Source organism: Bos grunniens, chromosome 16, assembly GCF_055505025.1.
Source record: "Bos grunniens cultivar Pamir isolate PY7600 chromosome 16, Bosgru_T2T1.0, whole genome shotgun sequence".
Classification (NCBI taxonomy): domain Eukaryota; kingdom Metazoa; phylum Chordata; class Mammalia; order Artiodactyla; family Bovidae; genus Bos; species Bos grunniens.
The window spans coordinates 72,902,774-72,920,206 of NC_141180.1; the positions used below are offsets into that span (position 1 = coordinate 72,902,774).

Genomic DNA, 17,433 nt, shown 5'->3' on the forward strand with positions numbered 1-17,433 from the left:
TTCTTGTGAAATTTGTAATTTTAGTGTCATGCTGACCTCATAGAAAGTGTTAAAAAGCAATTTTTCTGTTTATAACCTCTGAAAGAACTGAGAGAGAATTGCTACAATTTCATCCTTAAATATTTGGTAGAATTCACCAATGAACCGAATTGTTCCTTGTGCTTTCCGTTTTGGAAAACTGTTAATTATTGATTCATTTTTAATAATTTAAGTCTATTCAGTAATCTATTTTTTTTTCTTTTTTTTTTTTTTTTTGAGTTTTGATAGATTAACTTGCTAGGAATTAGTCCATCTTATCCAGGTTATCAAGTATGTGGGCATAGTTATTTCATTTTATTATTTGTCTCATTTCTGTTGTATCTGCAGTAAACTTCCTTCTTTTACTTCTGATATTATGAAAATAAATTTCTATCTGCTCGCTTTTTTTCTTTGTTAGCCTAAGAGCATATTAATTTTATCAATATTTTCCAAAATATCATCTTCTCATTCCATTGATTTTATTTTCAACTTATACTCAGTTTAAACTTTATTCCTCTTATTTTTCTCCCTCTCTCTCTTTTTTTTTTTTTTTCATTGTTTTGTGGTGCAAAGTTCTCCTGTTGTTGGAGTTAAAATTTTTCCTCATTTATTCTATGTACATTTATATTCTATGAACATTTATAAATGTTCCTCTAAGCACTTCTTTCTTCCATCCCTCAATTTCTGATAAGTAGTTTTTGCTTTTTAAGTTAATTTAAAATATTTTTAATTTTTTTCTTGAAATTTTATTTGACCTGTGTGTTATTTAGACCTGTGTTGTGTACCTGCCATGTATTTGGGGCTTGTCCAGTTATCTTCCTATTACTATTTATTTCTGGTTTAATGTCAAGTTGTGTTATTTAGACCTGTGTTGTGTACCTGCCATGTATTTGGGGCTTGTCCAGTTATCTTCCTATTACTATTTATTTCTGGTTTAATGTCAAGTAGTCTGAGAGCAAACATTACATTATTTTTATTATTTTAAATTTTCTGTGTTCTTTGGCCCACAGTGTGGTCTGTCTTTGCGAATTTTTATGTGTGCTTGAGAAAAATGTGTATTCTGCTATAGTTGGATGAAGTGGTCTTTGTACGTAAATTTTATCCAGTTAATTGAGTGTGTTGGGGTTTAAAAAATTTTTTGGCATATACTGCTTTACAATATCCTGTTAGTTTCTGCTGTACAATGAAGTGAATCAGTTATTTGCATACATATATCCTCTCTTTTTTTAGATCTCCTCCCAATTTAGATCACCAAAGAGCACTAAATAGAATTCAGAGTGGAGGTGATAGCATTCCAGTTGAGCTATTCCAAATCCTGAAAGATGATGCTGTGAAAGTGCTGCACTCAATATGCCAGCAAATTTGGAAAACTCAGCAGTGGCCACACGACTGGAAAAGGTCAGTTTTCATTCCAATCCCAAAGAAACTCAATGCCAAAGAATGCTCAAACTACTGCACACTTGCACTCATCTCACACGCTAGTAAAGTAATGCTCAAAAATCTTCAAGCCAGGCTTCAGCAATATGTGAACCGTGAACTTCCTGATGTTTAAGCTGGTTTTAGAAAAGGCAGAGGAACCAGAGATCAAATTGCCAACATCTGCTGGATCATGGAAAAAGCAAGAGAGTTCCAGAGAAACATCTATTTCTGCTTTATTGACTATGCCAAAGCCTTTAACTGTGTGGATCACAATAAACTGTGGAGAAATCTGAAAGAGATGGGAATATCAGACCACCTGATCTGCCTCTTGAGAAATCTGTATGCAGGTCAGGAAGCAACAGTTAGAACTGAACATGGGACAACAGACTGGTTCCAAAGAGGAAAAGGAGTACATCAAGGCTGTATATCATCACCCTGTTTATTTAACTTATATGCAGAGTACATCATGAGAAACGCTGGACTGGAAGAAGCACAAGCTGGAATCAAGATTGCCGGGAGAAATATGAATAACCTCAGATATGCAGATAACACCACCCTTATGGCAAAAAGTGAAGAGGAATTCAAAAGCCTCTTGATGAAAGTGAAAGTGGAGAGTGAAAAAGTTGGCTCAAAGCTCAACATTCAGAAAACGAAGATCATTGCATCCAGTCCCATCACTTCATGGGAAATAGATGGGGAAACAGTGGAAACTGTCAGACTTTATTTTTTGGGGGCTCCAAAATCACTGCAGATGGTGACTGCCACCATGAAATTAAAAGACTCTTACTCCTTGGAAGGAAAGTTATGATCAACCTAGACAGCATATTCAAAAGCAGAGACATTACTTTGCCAACAAAAGTTCATCCAGTCAAGGCTGTGGTTTTTCCTGTGGTCATGTATGGATGTGATATTTGGACTGTGAAGAAGGCTGAGCACCGAAGAATTGATGCTTCTGAACTGTGGTGTTGGAGAAGACTCTTGAGAGTCCCTTGGACTGCAAGGAGATCCACCCAGTCCATTCTGAAGGAGATCAGCCCTGGCATCTTTGGAAGGAATGATGCTAAAGCTGAAACTGCAGTACTTTGGCCACCGCATGGAAAGAGTTGACTCATTGGAAAAGACTCTGATGCTGGGAGGGATTGGGGGCAGGCAAAGAAAGGGACAACAGAGGATGAGATGGCTGGATGGCATCACTGAGTCGATGGACGTGAGTCTGGGTGAACTCTGGGAGTTGGTGATGGACAGGGAGGCCTGGCATGCTGCGATTCATGGTGTCGCAAAGAGTCGGACACAACTGAGCGACTGAACTGAACTGAACTGAAAATCCTACTTTTTAATTTCTAGAGGAGAAAAAAAAAAAGATGAAAAGGAGTTTTGAACAGAGAGAAACATAAAGAATAGTGAAAATTCCCAGTTCTTATAGAGCTATTAAATAGCTGAAAGACAACACAGTCTCTCTGTCCTTCCTCCTCTGCCCCCGCCACCCTCGCTACAATATTGCTTGCTTTAAAGGTAGGTTTGGGAGATGCAATTCTCTCCAGGGTGGGAGGGATTAGGAGCAAGAGGAGAAGGGGACGACAGAGGATGAGATTGGCTGGATGGCATCATTGACTAGATGGACGTGATCTGAGTGAACTCCAGGAGTTGTTGATGGACAGGGAGGCCTGGCGTGCTGCGATTCATGGGGTTGCAAAGAGTTGGAAAAGACTGAGCGACTGATCTGATCTGATCTGATATAGTAGGATCCCATTAGTTATATATTTTTTACCAGTTCAGTTCATTCAGTCATGTCTGACTCTTCTTGACTCCATGAACTGCAGCCCAGCTTCCCTGTCCATCATCAACTTCTGGAGTTTGCTCAAACTCATATCAATCGAGCAGGTGATGCCATCAACCCTCTCATCCTCTCGTCCCCTTCTATTTCTGCCTTCAGTCTTTCCTGGCATCAGATTCTACTCCAATGAGTCAGTTATTTGTATCAGGTGGCCAAAATATTTGAGTTTCAGCTTCAACATCAATCATTTCGATGAATATTCAGGACTGATTTCATTTAGGATTGACTGGTTTGATCTCTTTGCAGTCCGAAGACCTCTGAAGAGTCTTCTCCAACACCACGGTACAAAAGCATCAATTCTTCAGGGCTCAGCCTTCTTTATGGTCCAACTCTCATATCCATACATGAATATGGGGAAATATATAGCTTTGACTAGACAGACCTCTGTCAGCAAAGTAATATCTCTGTTTTTAATATGTTGTCTAGGTTAGTCATAATTTTCTTCCAAGGAACAAGGTTTTTATTTTTATTTTTTTAATTTCATGCCTGCAGTCACCATCTGCAGTGATTTTGGAGCCCCCCAAAATAATGGGGGGCTCTCACTCTTTTCATCGTTTCCCAATCTATTTGTCACCAAGTGATAGGACCAGATGCCATGATTCTAGTTTTTTGAATTTTGAGTATTAAGCCAGCTTTTTCACTCTTCTCTTTCACTTTAATCAAGTTCCTTTCATCTTTAGGTCTTCTTTGCTTTCTGCCATAAGGGTGGTGTCATATGCATATATAAGGTTATTGATATTTCTCCTGGAAATCTTGATTCCAACTGGTGCTTCATCCAGCCTGGCATTTTGTATGATGTACCTTGCATATATGTTAAACCAGGTGAAATATACAGCCTTGACATAATTCTTTCCCAAAATGGAACCAGTCTGTTGTTTCATGTTTGGTTCTAACTGTTGATTCTTCACCTGCATACATATTTCTCAAGAGGCAGGTAAGGTGGTCTGGTATTCCCATCTCTTGACAAATTTCCCACAGTTTGTTGTGATCCACAGAATCAAATGCTTTGGCATAGTCAATAAAGAAAAGGTAGACTTTTTTCTGGAATTCTCTTTCTTAATGGGACAACAGGTGCTGGCAATTTGATTTCTTGTCCCTGTGCCTTTCCTAAATCCATCTTGAACATCTGGAAGCTCTTGGTTCACATATTGTTGAAGCCTTTCTTGGAGAATTTTGAGCATTATTTTGCTAGTGTGTGAAATGAGTGCAATTGTACAGTAGTTTCAACATTATTTGGCATTGCTTTTCTTTGGTGTTGGAATGAAAACAGACTTTTTCCAGTCCTGTGGTTACTGCTGCGTTTTCCAAATTTACTGGCATATTCAGTGCAGCACTTTCACAGCATCATCTTTTAGGATTTGAAATAGCTCAACTGAAATTCCGTCACCTCTACTAGCTTTGTTCATAGTGATGCTTCCTAAGGTCAACTTGACTTTACATTCCAGGTGTCTGGCTCTAGGTGATAATCACACCCTCGTGGTTATCTGGGTCATTAGATCATTTTTTGTATAGTTTTTCTGTGTATTCTTGCCACCTCTTCTTAATATCTTCTTCTTGTGTTAGGTCCATACTGTTTCTGTTCTTTATTGTGCCCATATTTGCATGAAAATTTCCCTTGATATCTTTAATTTCTTGAAGAGATCTCTAGTCTTTCCCATTCTATTTTTTTAACTCCTTTCATTGATCACTGAGGAAGGCTTTTTTTTTTTTTTTTTTTAATCTATCCTTGCTATTCTTCAATTTAAGTCTAAATTTTGCAATTAGGAATTCATGAACTGAGCCACAGTCAGCTCCTGGTCTTGTTTTTGCTTACTGTATAGATCTTCTCCATCTTAAGATGCAAAAATATAATACAATCAATCTGATTTTGTAATTAACCATTTGTTGATGTCCATATGTAGAGTTGTCTCTTGCGTTCTTGGAAGAGGGTATTTGCTCATTGGAAAAGACCTTGATGCTGGGAAATATTGAAGACAGGAGGAGAATGGGACGACAGAGGATAAGATGGTTGGATGGCATCACCATCTTGATGGTGATGAGCTCCTTTGAGCAAGCTCTTGGAGTTGGTGTGGATAGCCTGTTATGCTGCAGGCCATGGGGTCTCAAAGTGTTGGATACAACTGAGACACTGAATTGAAGTTAACTGAACTCGTCCCAGATGGTTCCATCTGGGGCTGTTTGTTTGTAGCTTCCTCTCTTGTCTGTGGACACCCTAACTTAAAAATTTATATTAACTTTGGAGAAGGGTGGGATTGGAGGGTTTTAGACAAACACTTGAAGCAGTTCTGGCTACAGTGTGACCTTCCCAGGTCTTTGGTCTGGTGGCAGATATTAATTTGGAAAAATTATAAATTTTTGTTTAAAATATTTATTTTTTCTCTTTTTTTTCCTCTTTCTGGGACTTGCATGCATATCTTCTGCAGTTGTCCCACAGTCTTTGGAATTATCATCAGTTTTTTCAGTCATTGTTTTCTTTGCTTTTTAGTTTCTGAGGATTCTATTGATATAGTCTCAAGCACAGAGAGTCACTCCTTACCTATGCACAGTCACCTAAAAATCCCATTGGAGGTAGTATTTTTCTGCCCCACCCCCACTTTTTTAATCTTTATCATTTATTTTGATATTATTTTTAGAATTTCCATTGCCTGCTTATATTGTGCATCCATTTTTCCATGCATCTTGTTTATCCATCTTCTTTTAGAAGAAATGGAGTAGTCCTCACAGTCAAAAAAGAGACCAAAATGCAATACTTGGGTGCAAGCTCAAAAATGACAGAATGATCTCTGTTCATTTCCAAGGCAAACCATTCAAAACCACAGTAATCCAAATCTATGCCCAAAACAGTAATGCAGAAGAAGCTTAAGTTGAACTGTTCTATGAAGACCTACAAGAACTTTTAGAACCAACACCATAAAAAGATGTCCTTTTCATTATAGGGGACTGGAATGGAAAATATAGGAAGTCAAGAGATACCTGGAATAATACGCAAGTTTAGCCCTGGAGTACAACATGAAACAGTGCAAAGGCTAACAGAGTTTTGCCAAGAGTATGCACTGGTCATAGCAAACATCTTCTTCCAACAACATATGAAAATAATCTACACATGTACATAACTAGATGGTCAATACTGAAATAAGATTGATTATATTCTTTACAGCTAAAGGTAGAGAAACTCTAAACAGTCAGCAAAAAGAAGACGGAGCTGACGGTGGCTCAGATCATGAACTCCTTATTGCAAAATTCAGACTTAAATTGAAGAATGTAGGGAAAACCACTAGACCATTCAGATATGACCTAAATCAAATCCCTTACAATTACTCAGTGGAAGTGACAAACAGATTCAAGGGATTAGATTGGATAGAGTTCCAGAAGAACTATGGGTGGAGGATCATGACATTGTACAGGAGGCAGTGATCAAGGCAATCACCAAGAAAAAGAAATGCGAAAAGTTAAAATGGTTGTTTGAGGCAGCCTTACAAATAGCTGAAAAAAATAAGAGAAGCTAAAGGCAAAGGAGAAAAGGAAATATATACACATTTGCATGCAGTGTTCCAAAGAATAGCAAGGAGACAAGAAAGCCTTCCTCAGTGATCAATGCAAAGAAGTAGAGAAAAACAATAGAATGGGAAAGACGAGAAATCTCCTCAAGAAAACTGGAGATATCAAGGGAACATTTCATACAAATATGGGCACGATAAAGGACAGAAATGGTATGGACCTAACTGAAGCAGAAGATATTAATAAGAGGTGACAAGAATACACAGAAGAACTATACAAAAAAGATCTTCATGACCCAGATAATCACAATGGTGTGATCACTCACCTGGAGCCAGACATCCTGAAATGCGAAGTCAAGCGGCCCTTAGGATGCATCATGACAAACATCACTAGTGGAGGTAATGGAATTCCAGTTGAGCTATCTCAAAACCTAAAAAATGATGCTGAGAAAGTGCTACACTCTATATGTTAGCAAATTTGGAAAACTCAGCAGTGGCCACAGGACTGGAAAAGGTCAGTTTTCATTGGAATCCCAAAGAAAGGCATTGCGAAAGTTCAAACTGATGCACAATTGCACTCATTTCATACGCTAACAAAGTAATGCTCAAAATTCTCCAAGCAAGACTTCAATAGTACATGCACCATCAACTTCCAGATGTTCAAACTGTATTCAGAAAAGGCAGAGGAACCAGAGATCAAATTACCAACATCCGCTGGATAGTCAAAAAAGCAAGAGAGTTCCAGAAAAATGTCTACTTCTTCTTTATTGACTACGATAAAGTCTTTGATTCCGTGTATCACAACAAACTGTGGAAAATTTGTCAAGAGATGGGAATACCAGACCACCTTGACTGTTCCCTGAGAAATCTGTATGCAGGTGAAGAATCAACAGTTAGAACCAAACATGGAACAACGGATTGGTTCCAAATTGGGAAAGGAGTTTGTCAAGGCTGTATATTGTTACCCTGTTTATTTAACTTATATGTAGAGTACATCATGTGAAATGCCAGGCTGGATGAAGCAAAAGATGGAATCAAGATTGCTGGAAGAAATATCAGTAACCTCTGATATGCAGATGACACCACCCTTATGGCAGAAAGTGAAGAAGAACTAAAGAGCCTGTTGATGAAAGTGAAAGAGGAGAGTCAAAAAGTTGGCTTAAAACTCAACTACCAAAAAAATAAGATCATGGCATCTGGCCCCATCACTTCATGGCAAATAGTTGGGAAACAGTGGAAACAGTGAGAGGCTTTATTAATGGGGGGGGGGGGGGGCTCCAAAATCACTGCAGATAGTGAGTGCAGCCATTAAATTAAAAGACATTTGCTCCTAGGAAGAAAAGCTATGACAAACTTAACATATTAAAAGGCAGAGACATTACTTTGTTGACAAAGGTCCGTCTAGTCAAAGCTATGGTTTTCCATACGGATGTGAGAGTTGGACTATAATGAAAGCTGAGCCCCAACGTATTGATGCTTTTGAACTGTGGTGTTGGAGAAGACTCTTGAGAGTCCCTTGCACTACCAGGAGATCTAACCAGTCAATCCTAAAGGAAATCAGTCCTGAATATTCATTGGAAGGATTGATGCTGAAGCCAAAACTCCAATACGTTGGCTACCTGATGAGAACAAATGACTCATTGGGAAAGACCCTGATGCTGAGGAAGATTGAAAGAAGGAGAAGGGGATGACAGAGGATGAGATGGTTGGATGGCATCACTGACTCAATGGACATTAGTTTGAACATGGTCCAGGAATTGGTGTTTGACAGGGAAGCCTGGCATGCTGCAGTCTATGGGGTTACAAAGACAGAGGTGGCTGAGTGATTGAACTGAACTGAACTGACTTTATCCATTAGAGGCCACAGTTTATTAATCATACTTGTTTCCAATTCCCAGTAAATGTATCAATATTTCTGCCGTGCCTGGTTCTGACAACTGCCTTTTTTTTCTTTGCCTTTTAGTATGCATTCCATTTTTTTTCATGGTAGCCAGATGTGACGTCCTGTAAAAAGAAACTGCTCTAAGTAGACCTTTAGTAAAGTGTTAATGTGCTGTGAGATGAGAGAAAGCATTTTGTTCTCCTAGAATTGTAGTTTGGTCACTCAGTCATGTACAACTCTTTGTGACCCCATGGACTGTAGCTCACTAGGCTTCTCTGTCCTTGGTATATCCCAGGTAAGAATATTGCTATGTGTTACCATTTCCTTCTCCAGGGGATCTTCATCACCCAGAGGTTGAAGCTGTGTCTCCTGTATTGTCAGGCAAAATCTTTACCATTAAGCCACCAAGGAAGCCTCTCCATGTCAGCTAGGCTCTGATAAAACCCCAGATAGTTAGGCTCTGGTTAACTAGTTTCCTCTGAGGACAGGCCTTATTACACAGCATTCAATGTTCTGGCATTTCTCAAGATGGTTCCTTTCCTCAGCCTCCTGATGGAAGTTGAAGGGATTTTTCTCTGATATTTAGAATGGGAACCTGGTTAAGCTTCTAGAGGTAAATTTCACCATATTATGGAGTTTGTTCTTTTGAGAATTGTCTGCATTGAGTCTCCAGCAATTTATTAATTATAGTGGAGATTTTCTTGTGTTGGCACTGGTTCCTGCAGCAGTTCACCTCCCTAGTTTCCAGGGTAAGATGTGCCTGCCCCTGTGCATCTGCCTGTCTCTTCTGTCCAGAAGTTAGTAGTTTTTCCTATGTTCTATCTTGTATTTGATCCAAGAAGAGTGTTGATTTTTTTCAGTCTATTCAGTATTTTACTTGTTAGGGTAGCATGATAAATTCCAAGCTATGTGTAGGCAGAACTGGAAACTGGAGGTTCATCTATTGTTATTGAAAAATTAATCTGTGCAACAATTGAAAAATAATTCCACTAAGGCTATTCTTCAAATGGGCTTTGAGAAAAAAAATATGTTTTGCTTAATTTATCATAGACAGTTGTTAAAAAAAATAAAATAAAGCTTTTATTTCCTACATTGGAAACTAAAGAGACATATACACATTGACATAAAAATAGATATGGTGCTTCAAATAAGTTTACAAGAATAATGATTAATGAGTGCCAGGAGCCGGTGAGGCATTCCACTCGTGACAAAGGTCATGAGGAAGGAGACTCGGCATACGCAAAGGCGGGATCAAGCCTCAGGAGTCCCCCTGGATATTCTCGAGCATGTTCCCTCCAAAACTAGAGTCTGCCTACTTTATTGCTTTGTGCTCTCACCTCTGACTTTACTGGGGGCTGTCCCCTACCACCATCTCGCTCTCTGTCAAAGAGTTAACTTACAGCTCCAATTAATAAAAGTTCCTGGGCAATTAGGAGTGTTTAAATCCAAACGCCTCAGATGGCTCTCTAAGTCATCTGACAAGTTTACCCAGACTCCTGCAGCTATGCATATGATTGTTTACAGTCTCCCAGCCTTGAGAGGCACGGGAAGCTTAAGATATTCAAATAGCTTAGAACCTCTCAGAGAGTTAAGTCAGAATAAACTAGTAAAGTATTTCATTGATGAGCCAATGTTTGTTGCCAAGTTTTCACATCCCCTGAATTGTATCCTTGAATGTGTATTAATTAATATAGTTGGTCTGTAGAAAAAATAAGTAGTGGCCTTGGTGTTAGTAACTTTAGACCCTTAAGGTAATAAATTCTTTCCTTTGTTGTAAACCCGTTGCACATCCACCCTATAGGAATGCAATTTTATCTTCGGAAGATGGCGCCAAACCTTAAAATAATTACTCTTAGAGAAAATAAGTCTTTGTTGATAAGTCCTTGACAAGAGTCATAAAATGTTAATAGGCCTTCTGGCCAGAAGATTATGTAAATCACCTAAACCATTTGTATACAATAAATTTGCAGGAAAGAAACCCTGGTTTTTGGGTTTTTTTTTGAGTGAAAATGTTTTGTTTTTTTTTTAACTTTACATAATTGTATTAGTTTTGCCAAATATCAAAATGAATCCGCCACAGGTATACATGTGTTCCCCATCCTGAACCCTCCTCCCTCCTCCCTCCCCATACCATCCCTCTGGGTCATCCCAGTGCACTAGCCCCAAGCATCCAGTATCGTGCATCGAACCTGGACTGGCGACTCGTTTCATACATGATATTATACATGTTTCACTGCTATTCTCCCAAATCTCCCCACCCTCTCCCTCTCCCACAGAGTCCATAAGACTGTTCTATACATCAGTGTCTCTTTTGCTGTCTCGTACACCGGGTTATTGTTAGCATCTTTCTAAATTCCATATATATGCATTAGTATACTGTATTGGTGTTTTTCTTTCTGGCTTACTTCACTCTGTATAATAGGCTCCAGTTTCATCCACCTCATTAGAACTGATTCAAATGTTTTCTTTTTAATAGCAGAGTAATACTCCATTGTGTATATGTACCACTGCTTTCTTATCCATTCATCTGCTGATGGACATCTAGGTTGCTTCCATGTCCTGGCTATTATAAACAGTGCTGCGATGAACATTGGGGTACACGTGTCTCTTTCCCTTCTGGTTTCCTCAGTGTGTATGCCCAGCAGTGGGATTGCTGGATTATAAGGCAGTTCTATTTCCAGTTTTTTAAGGAATCTCCACACTGTTCTCCATAGTGGCTGTACTAGTTTGCATTCCCACCAACAGTGTAAGAGGTTTCCCTTTTCTCCACACCCTCTCCAGCATTTATTATTTGTAGACTTTTGGATCGCAGCCATTCTGACTGGTGAAACCCTGGTTTTTGATAAGGATCAAAAACTGCTGACTTTGCATCCCCTATTATCTTCTATGTGTAACTTAGGGTATATAAGCCCCTGTTGAAAATAAAGCTACGGGCCTTGCTCACCAACGCTTGGTCTCCCCATGTCATTCTTTTCACATTTTGGCTGAAGTCTCCATCTGGAGTGCGGATATCCTCTGCGACCATTTATTTGCCTGGGCTTCTAAGACCCACTCGAGAAGGTGTCTAAGGTGGGGTACCTTCCACTATTCGAGAGGGCGCCTGTGGCCTCTGTGGTCAGAGCTAACCTGGTGTTACGGGTTATATTGATTTTCTGGGTAAACCAAGCTACTCAGCCTCTTTTCTCCACTGAATTTTCCTAGTGAGCTATCCTCATTATATTACTCTTATATCTCTAATTAACATATAAATAGTCGCCTAGGCCGTCTCTCCTTCGAATACCCTGGATCAGCTGGGGCTAGACCCCGGCAAATGAGAATTTACTTGCAGTAGAACAAATTAGGAAATTTGTTTGCAGACTTCCAAACCAAGCATAGTCAAAATGGAATAGGGAAAATAGGTTTGGGATAATAGTTCTTGAAGATTTTATCTAGTTGGATTACAAACCAGAACCTCTTTACAAAATTTAATATTCAAAACACCTTGAGAGTAAATGTTGTTATTTGGATTATAGGCCATGTAACAAAGGCATGATAAATTCACAGCTTATTAAATATAATATGACATAGAATTTTATCCCAGATGGTCTGATTTGAAAAGAGAAACTTTGGGAGGCGGTCCTATGATAGTGGTTGAATAGGACAGGGAGACCACTTGCTCCCACACAAATTCATTGAAAGAACATTTGAACGCTGAGCAAATTCCACATAACAACTTCTGAATGCTGGCAGAGGACACAGGTACCCAGAAACGCAGCCCATTGTCTTCAAAAGGATGTAGGAAAAAATATAAAAGATAAAAAGAATAACAAAAGAGGTAGGGATGGAAATACATCCTGGGAAGGGAGTCTTAAAAAAGATAGAAGTTTCCAAACACCAGGAAACATTCTCACCTGCAAATCTGCAGTGAGTCTTGGAACCTCAGAGGACAACAAAACCGGGAGGAAAAATAAATAAAACCCACAGATTACGTGCCTAACAGCAACTCCCAGCAGAAAAGTAATGCAGATGCTCACATCTACCACTAGCAAGTGGGGACTAGACAGGGAAGCGCAGGTGGCATTGCTTAGGGTAAGGACCCGGCATGAATGCCCTGAGGGCAATCTGAGGGAACTAACTTGAGATAGCAACCCAGACTGTGGGATAGCTATCCCGTGAAAAGCCCTAACCTAAGACACCACCAGGCCCACTCACAGAAAAAAGGACTGAGCAGAGGTAGCCAGCTGAGGACTGGCCCATCCCCCAGCAGAGACAGGCAGGCAGGGGCAGCCAGAGCTGGAAGGGTGCAATCATGGTCCCAGAGAGGCATCCTCTATCAAACTGCAAGCAGCCTTCCTTGTTAACCAAGACTTCTTGGGATTCTGGACAGTCAACATCTGCCAGGAGGGTCGCAGCCAGAGATCATCTCCCCAGAAGAGACACACAGCATCCCTGAGAAGGCGTGCCTGTAGTACACCTAGAAAACTGAGTGGCTGGGATGGGGAAGGCAATAAAATGCAGCCCCTAACTAGGGGCGACTGTGCTCACCAAGCACCTGGTCACCTGAGCTGCTCAGACCTGGGAAGGGCACAAAACTCAGGCCCAACCAAGTCTGCACCTTTGTGGAGTACCCAAGAACCTGAACCTCAGTGGCTTTGATGTGGGAAGTGCATGCAACCCAAGGCCCATCTCAGACAGTTTCTGGCAGAGCAACCTAGAGCCTCAACAGTGTAGACTGCGAAAGCACACATGCTGCGAGAGGGGCAAACTCAATGTGGCCAAGACACTGTGACCACTCCCCACACACGCCAGTGATATTTGTTTGCAGTGTTCCTCCCTCCCCTCAGCATGACTGAACAAGTGAGCCCAAATAAGTGACCACCACCGCCCCCTTGTGCCAGGGCAGAAATTAGACACTGAAGAGACCAGCAAACACATGAAGCTAAAATAAACAGAGGGGACTGCTTTGGAAGTGACAGGTGCAATAGATTAAAACCCTGCAGTTAGCACTGACTACATAGGAAGGGGCGTATAGATCTTGAGAAGTATAAGCAGGATCAAGGAACTATCTGAAAATGAACTGACCCCACACTGTCCACAAAAACACCAGAGAAAGTCCTACATATTTTTTTATCATTTTCAATTTTTTTATTTTTTTATGTATAAGCCCTTTTACTCCTTTAATTTTCATTTTTATAACCTACAATTACTTTTCAAAAATACTACACTTGATCTTAGCCAAAAGGCCGAGAAGTGATACTTTTCAAAAATAAGACCCTATTTTTAAAGCAAACTTCATATATATATATATTTTTTATATAATTTTTGAGAATTTGTTTTTTTTCTTTAATATTGCATTTTTGAGAATCTAACCTCTGCTCTGGGTTTTTATTTATTTATTTTTATTCTATTTTTAAACTTTACAATATTGTATTGGTTTTGCCAAATATCGAAATGAATCTGCCACAGGTATACATGTGTTCCCGATCCTGAAACATCCTCCCTCCTCCCTTCCCATACCATCCCTCTGGGCCGTCCCAGTGCACCAGCCCCAAGCATCCAGTATCATGCATCGAACCTGGACTGGCGACTCGTTTCATATATGATATTACATGTATTTCAATGCCATTCTACCAAATCATCACACCCTTTCCCTCTCCAACAGAGTCCAAAAGACTGATCTATACATCAGTGTCTCTTTTGCTGTCTCATATACAGGGTTATTGCTACCATCTTTCTAAATTCCATATATATGCATTAGTATACTGTATTGGTGTTTTTCTTTCTGGCTTACTTCACTCTGTATAATAGGCTCCACTTTCATCCACCTAATTAGAACTGATTCAAATGTATTCTTTTTAATGGCTGAGTAAGACTCCATTGTGTATATGTACCATAGCTTTCTTATCCATTCATCTGCTGATGGACATCTAGGTTGATTCCATGTCCTGGCTATTATAAACAGTGCTGTGATGAACAATGGGGTACACGTGTCTCTTTCAATTCTGGTTTCCTTGGTGTGTACGCCCAGCTGTGGGATTGCTGGGTCATATGGCAATTCTATTTCCAGTTTTTTAAGAAATCTCCACACTGTTCTCCATGGTGGCTGTACTGGTTTGCATTCCCACCAACAGTGTAAGAGGGTTCCCTTTTCTCCACACCCTCTCCAGCATTTATTGCTTGTAGACTTTTGGATCACAGCCATTCTGACTGGTGTGAAATGGTACCTCATAGTGGTTTTGATTTGCATTTCTCTGATAATGAGTGATGTTGAGCATCTTTTCATGTGTTTGTTAGCCATCTGTATGTCTTCTTTGGAGAAATGTCTATTTAGTTCTTTGGCCCATTTTTTGATTGGGTCATTTATTTTTCTGGAATTGAGCTGTAGGAGTTGCTTGTATATTTTTGAGATTAGTTGTTTGTCTGTTGCTTCATTTGCTATTATTTTCTCCCATTCTGAAGGCTATCTTTTCACCTTGCTTATAGTTTCCTGTTGTGAAGAAGCTTTTAAGTTTAATTAGGTCCCATTTGTTTATTTTTGCTTTTATTTCCAATATTCTGGGAGGTGGGTCATAGAGGATCCTGCTGTGATGCATATCTGAGAGTGTTTTGCCTATGTTCTCCTCTAGGAGTTTTATAGTTTCTGGTCTTATGTTTAGATCTTTAATCCATTTTGAGTTTATTTTTGTGTATGGTGTTAGAAAGTGATCTAGTTTTATTCTTTTACAAGTGGTTGACCAGTTTTCCCAGCACCACTTGTTAAAGAGATTGTCTTTAATCCATTGTATATTCTTGCCTCCTTTGTCGAAGATAAGGTGTCCATATGTGTGTGGATTTATCTCTGGGCTTTCTATTTTGTTCCATTGATCTGTATTTCTGTCTTTGTGCCAGTACCCTACTGTCTTGATAACTGTGGCTTTGTAGTAGAGCCTGAAGTCAGGTAGGTTGATTCCTCCAGTTCCATTCTTCTTTCTCAAGATAGCTTTGGCTATTCAAGGTTTTTTGTATTTCCATACAAATTGTGAAATTATTTGTTCTAGCTCTGTGAAGAATACCGTTGGTAGCTTGATAGGGATTACATTGAATCTATACATTGCTTTGGGTAGTATATTCATTTTCACTATATTGATTCTTCCAACCCATGAACATGGTATATTTCTCCATCTATTAGTGTCCTCTTTGATTTCTTTCACCGGTGTTTTATACTCTGGGTTTTTAATTTTTGCTTTTTGGTATTTATTATCAATTTTGTACCTTTAATAACCCAGTCTTCAGTACCCATTTTTACTTGGAAGCAAGATTACTGGCTGGATTGCTCTCTCCATCTTTGGACTCTCCTTTTTCTCCACCAGGTCAGCTCTATCTCCTGTCTCCCCCTTCTCTTCTCTACCCAACTCTGAATCTCTTTGTGTGTTACAGGCTGTGGAGAACACTTAGGGAATTGATTAGTGGCTAGATCAGTCTCTCTCTTTTTGATTCCCCCTTTACCCTCCTGGCCACCTCTGTCTTCTTCCTCCCTCTTCTCTTCTCTGTGTAACTCCGCAAACATCTCTGGGGAGTCCAGACTGTGGAGAGCACATAGGGAAGTGATTACTGGCTAGCTTGCTCTGTCCCCTTTTGATTCCAGCTTCTGGGCACCTCTATTTCCCTCCTTCCTCTTATCTTCTCCGTGTAACTCTGTGTACCTCTCTGGGTATCCCTCACTATGGAGAAACTTTTCATCATTAACCTAAATGTTTTACCACTGGTACTGTATAGATGGAGAAGTCTTGAGGCTACTTTAAGAATAAGACTGAAAACCAGAGGCAGGAGGCTTAAGTCCAAATCCTGAGAACACCAGAGAACTCCTGACTCCAGGAAATATTAAAAAGAGCTCATCAGACGCCTCCATGCTGCTGCTACTGCTGTTAAGTTGCTTCAGTCATGTCCAACTCTGTGCGACCCCATAGACGGTAGCCCACCAGGCTCCCCCGTCCCTGGGATTCTCCAGGCAAGGACACTGGAATGGGTTGCCATTTTTTTCTCCAATGCATGAAAGTGAGAAGTGAAAGTGAAGTTGTTCAGTCGTGTCTGACTCTTAGTGACCCCATGGACTGCAGCCCACCAGACTCCTCCGTCCATGGGATTTTCCAGGCAAGAGTACTGGAGTGGGGTGCCATTGCCTTCTCTGAAATGCCTCCATACATACACTGAAATTAAGCTCCACCCAAGGGCCAACAAGTTCCAGAGCAAGACATGCCATGCAAATTCTCCAGCAACACAGGAATATAACCCTGAGCTTCAATATACAGGCTGCCCAAAGTCACACCAAACCCACTGACATCTCAAAACTTATTACTGGACACTTCATTGCACTCCAGAGAGAAGAAATCCAGCTCCATCCACCAGAACACTGGCACAAGCTTCCCTAACCAGGAAACCTTGACAAGCTACCCGGTCAACCTCATCCACAGTGAGGAACCCTCCACAATAAAGAGGAACCACAAACTGCCAGAATACAGAAAGGCCACCCCAAACACAGCAATATAAACAAGATGAAAAGGCAGAGAAATACCCAGCAGGTAAAGGAACAGGATAAATGCCCACCAAACCAAAGAAAAGAGGAGGAGTTAGGGAAATCTACCTGATAAAGAATTCTGAATAGTGATAGTGAAAATGATCCAAAATCTTGAAAAAAAAAAAAAAATGGAATTACAGATAAATAACCTGGAGACAAGGATCGAGAATATGCAAGAAAGGTTTAACGAGGGCCTAGAAGAAATAAAAAAGAGTCAATATATAATGAATAATGCAATAAATGAGATCAA

The 17,433-nt window shown here is 40.0% G+C and overlaps 1 pseudogene; it reads right to left on the reverse strand.

Annotated features, from left to right (window-relative positions):
• Positions 1–13,806: 13,806 nt before the first annotated feature.
• On the reverse strand, positions 13,807–13,884 carry LOC147356994 (U2 spliceosomal RNA; annotated as a pseudogene).
• Positions 13,885–17,433: the final 3,549 nt, after the last annotated feature.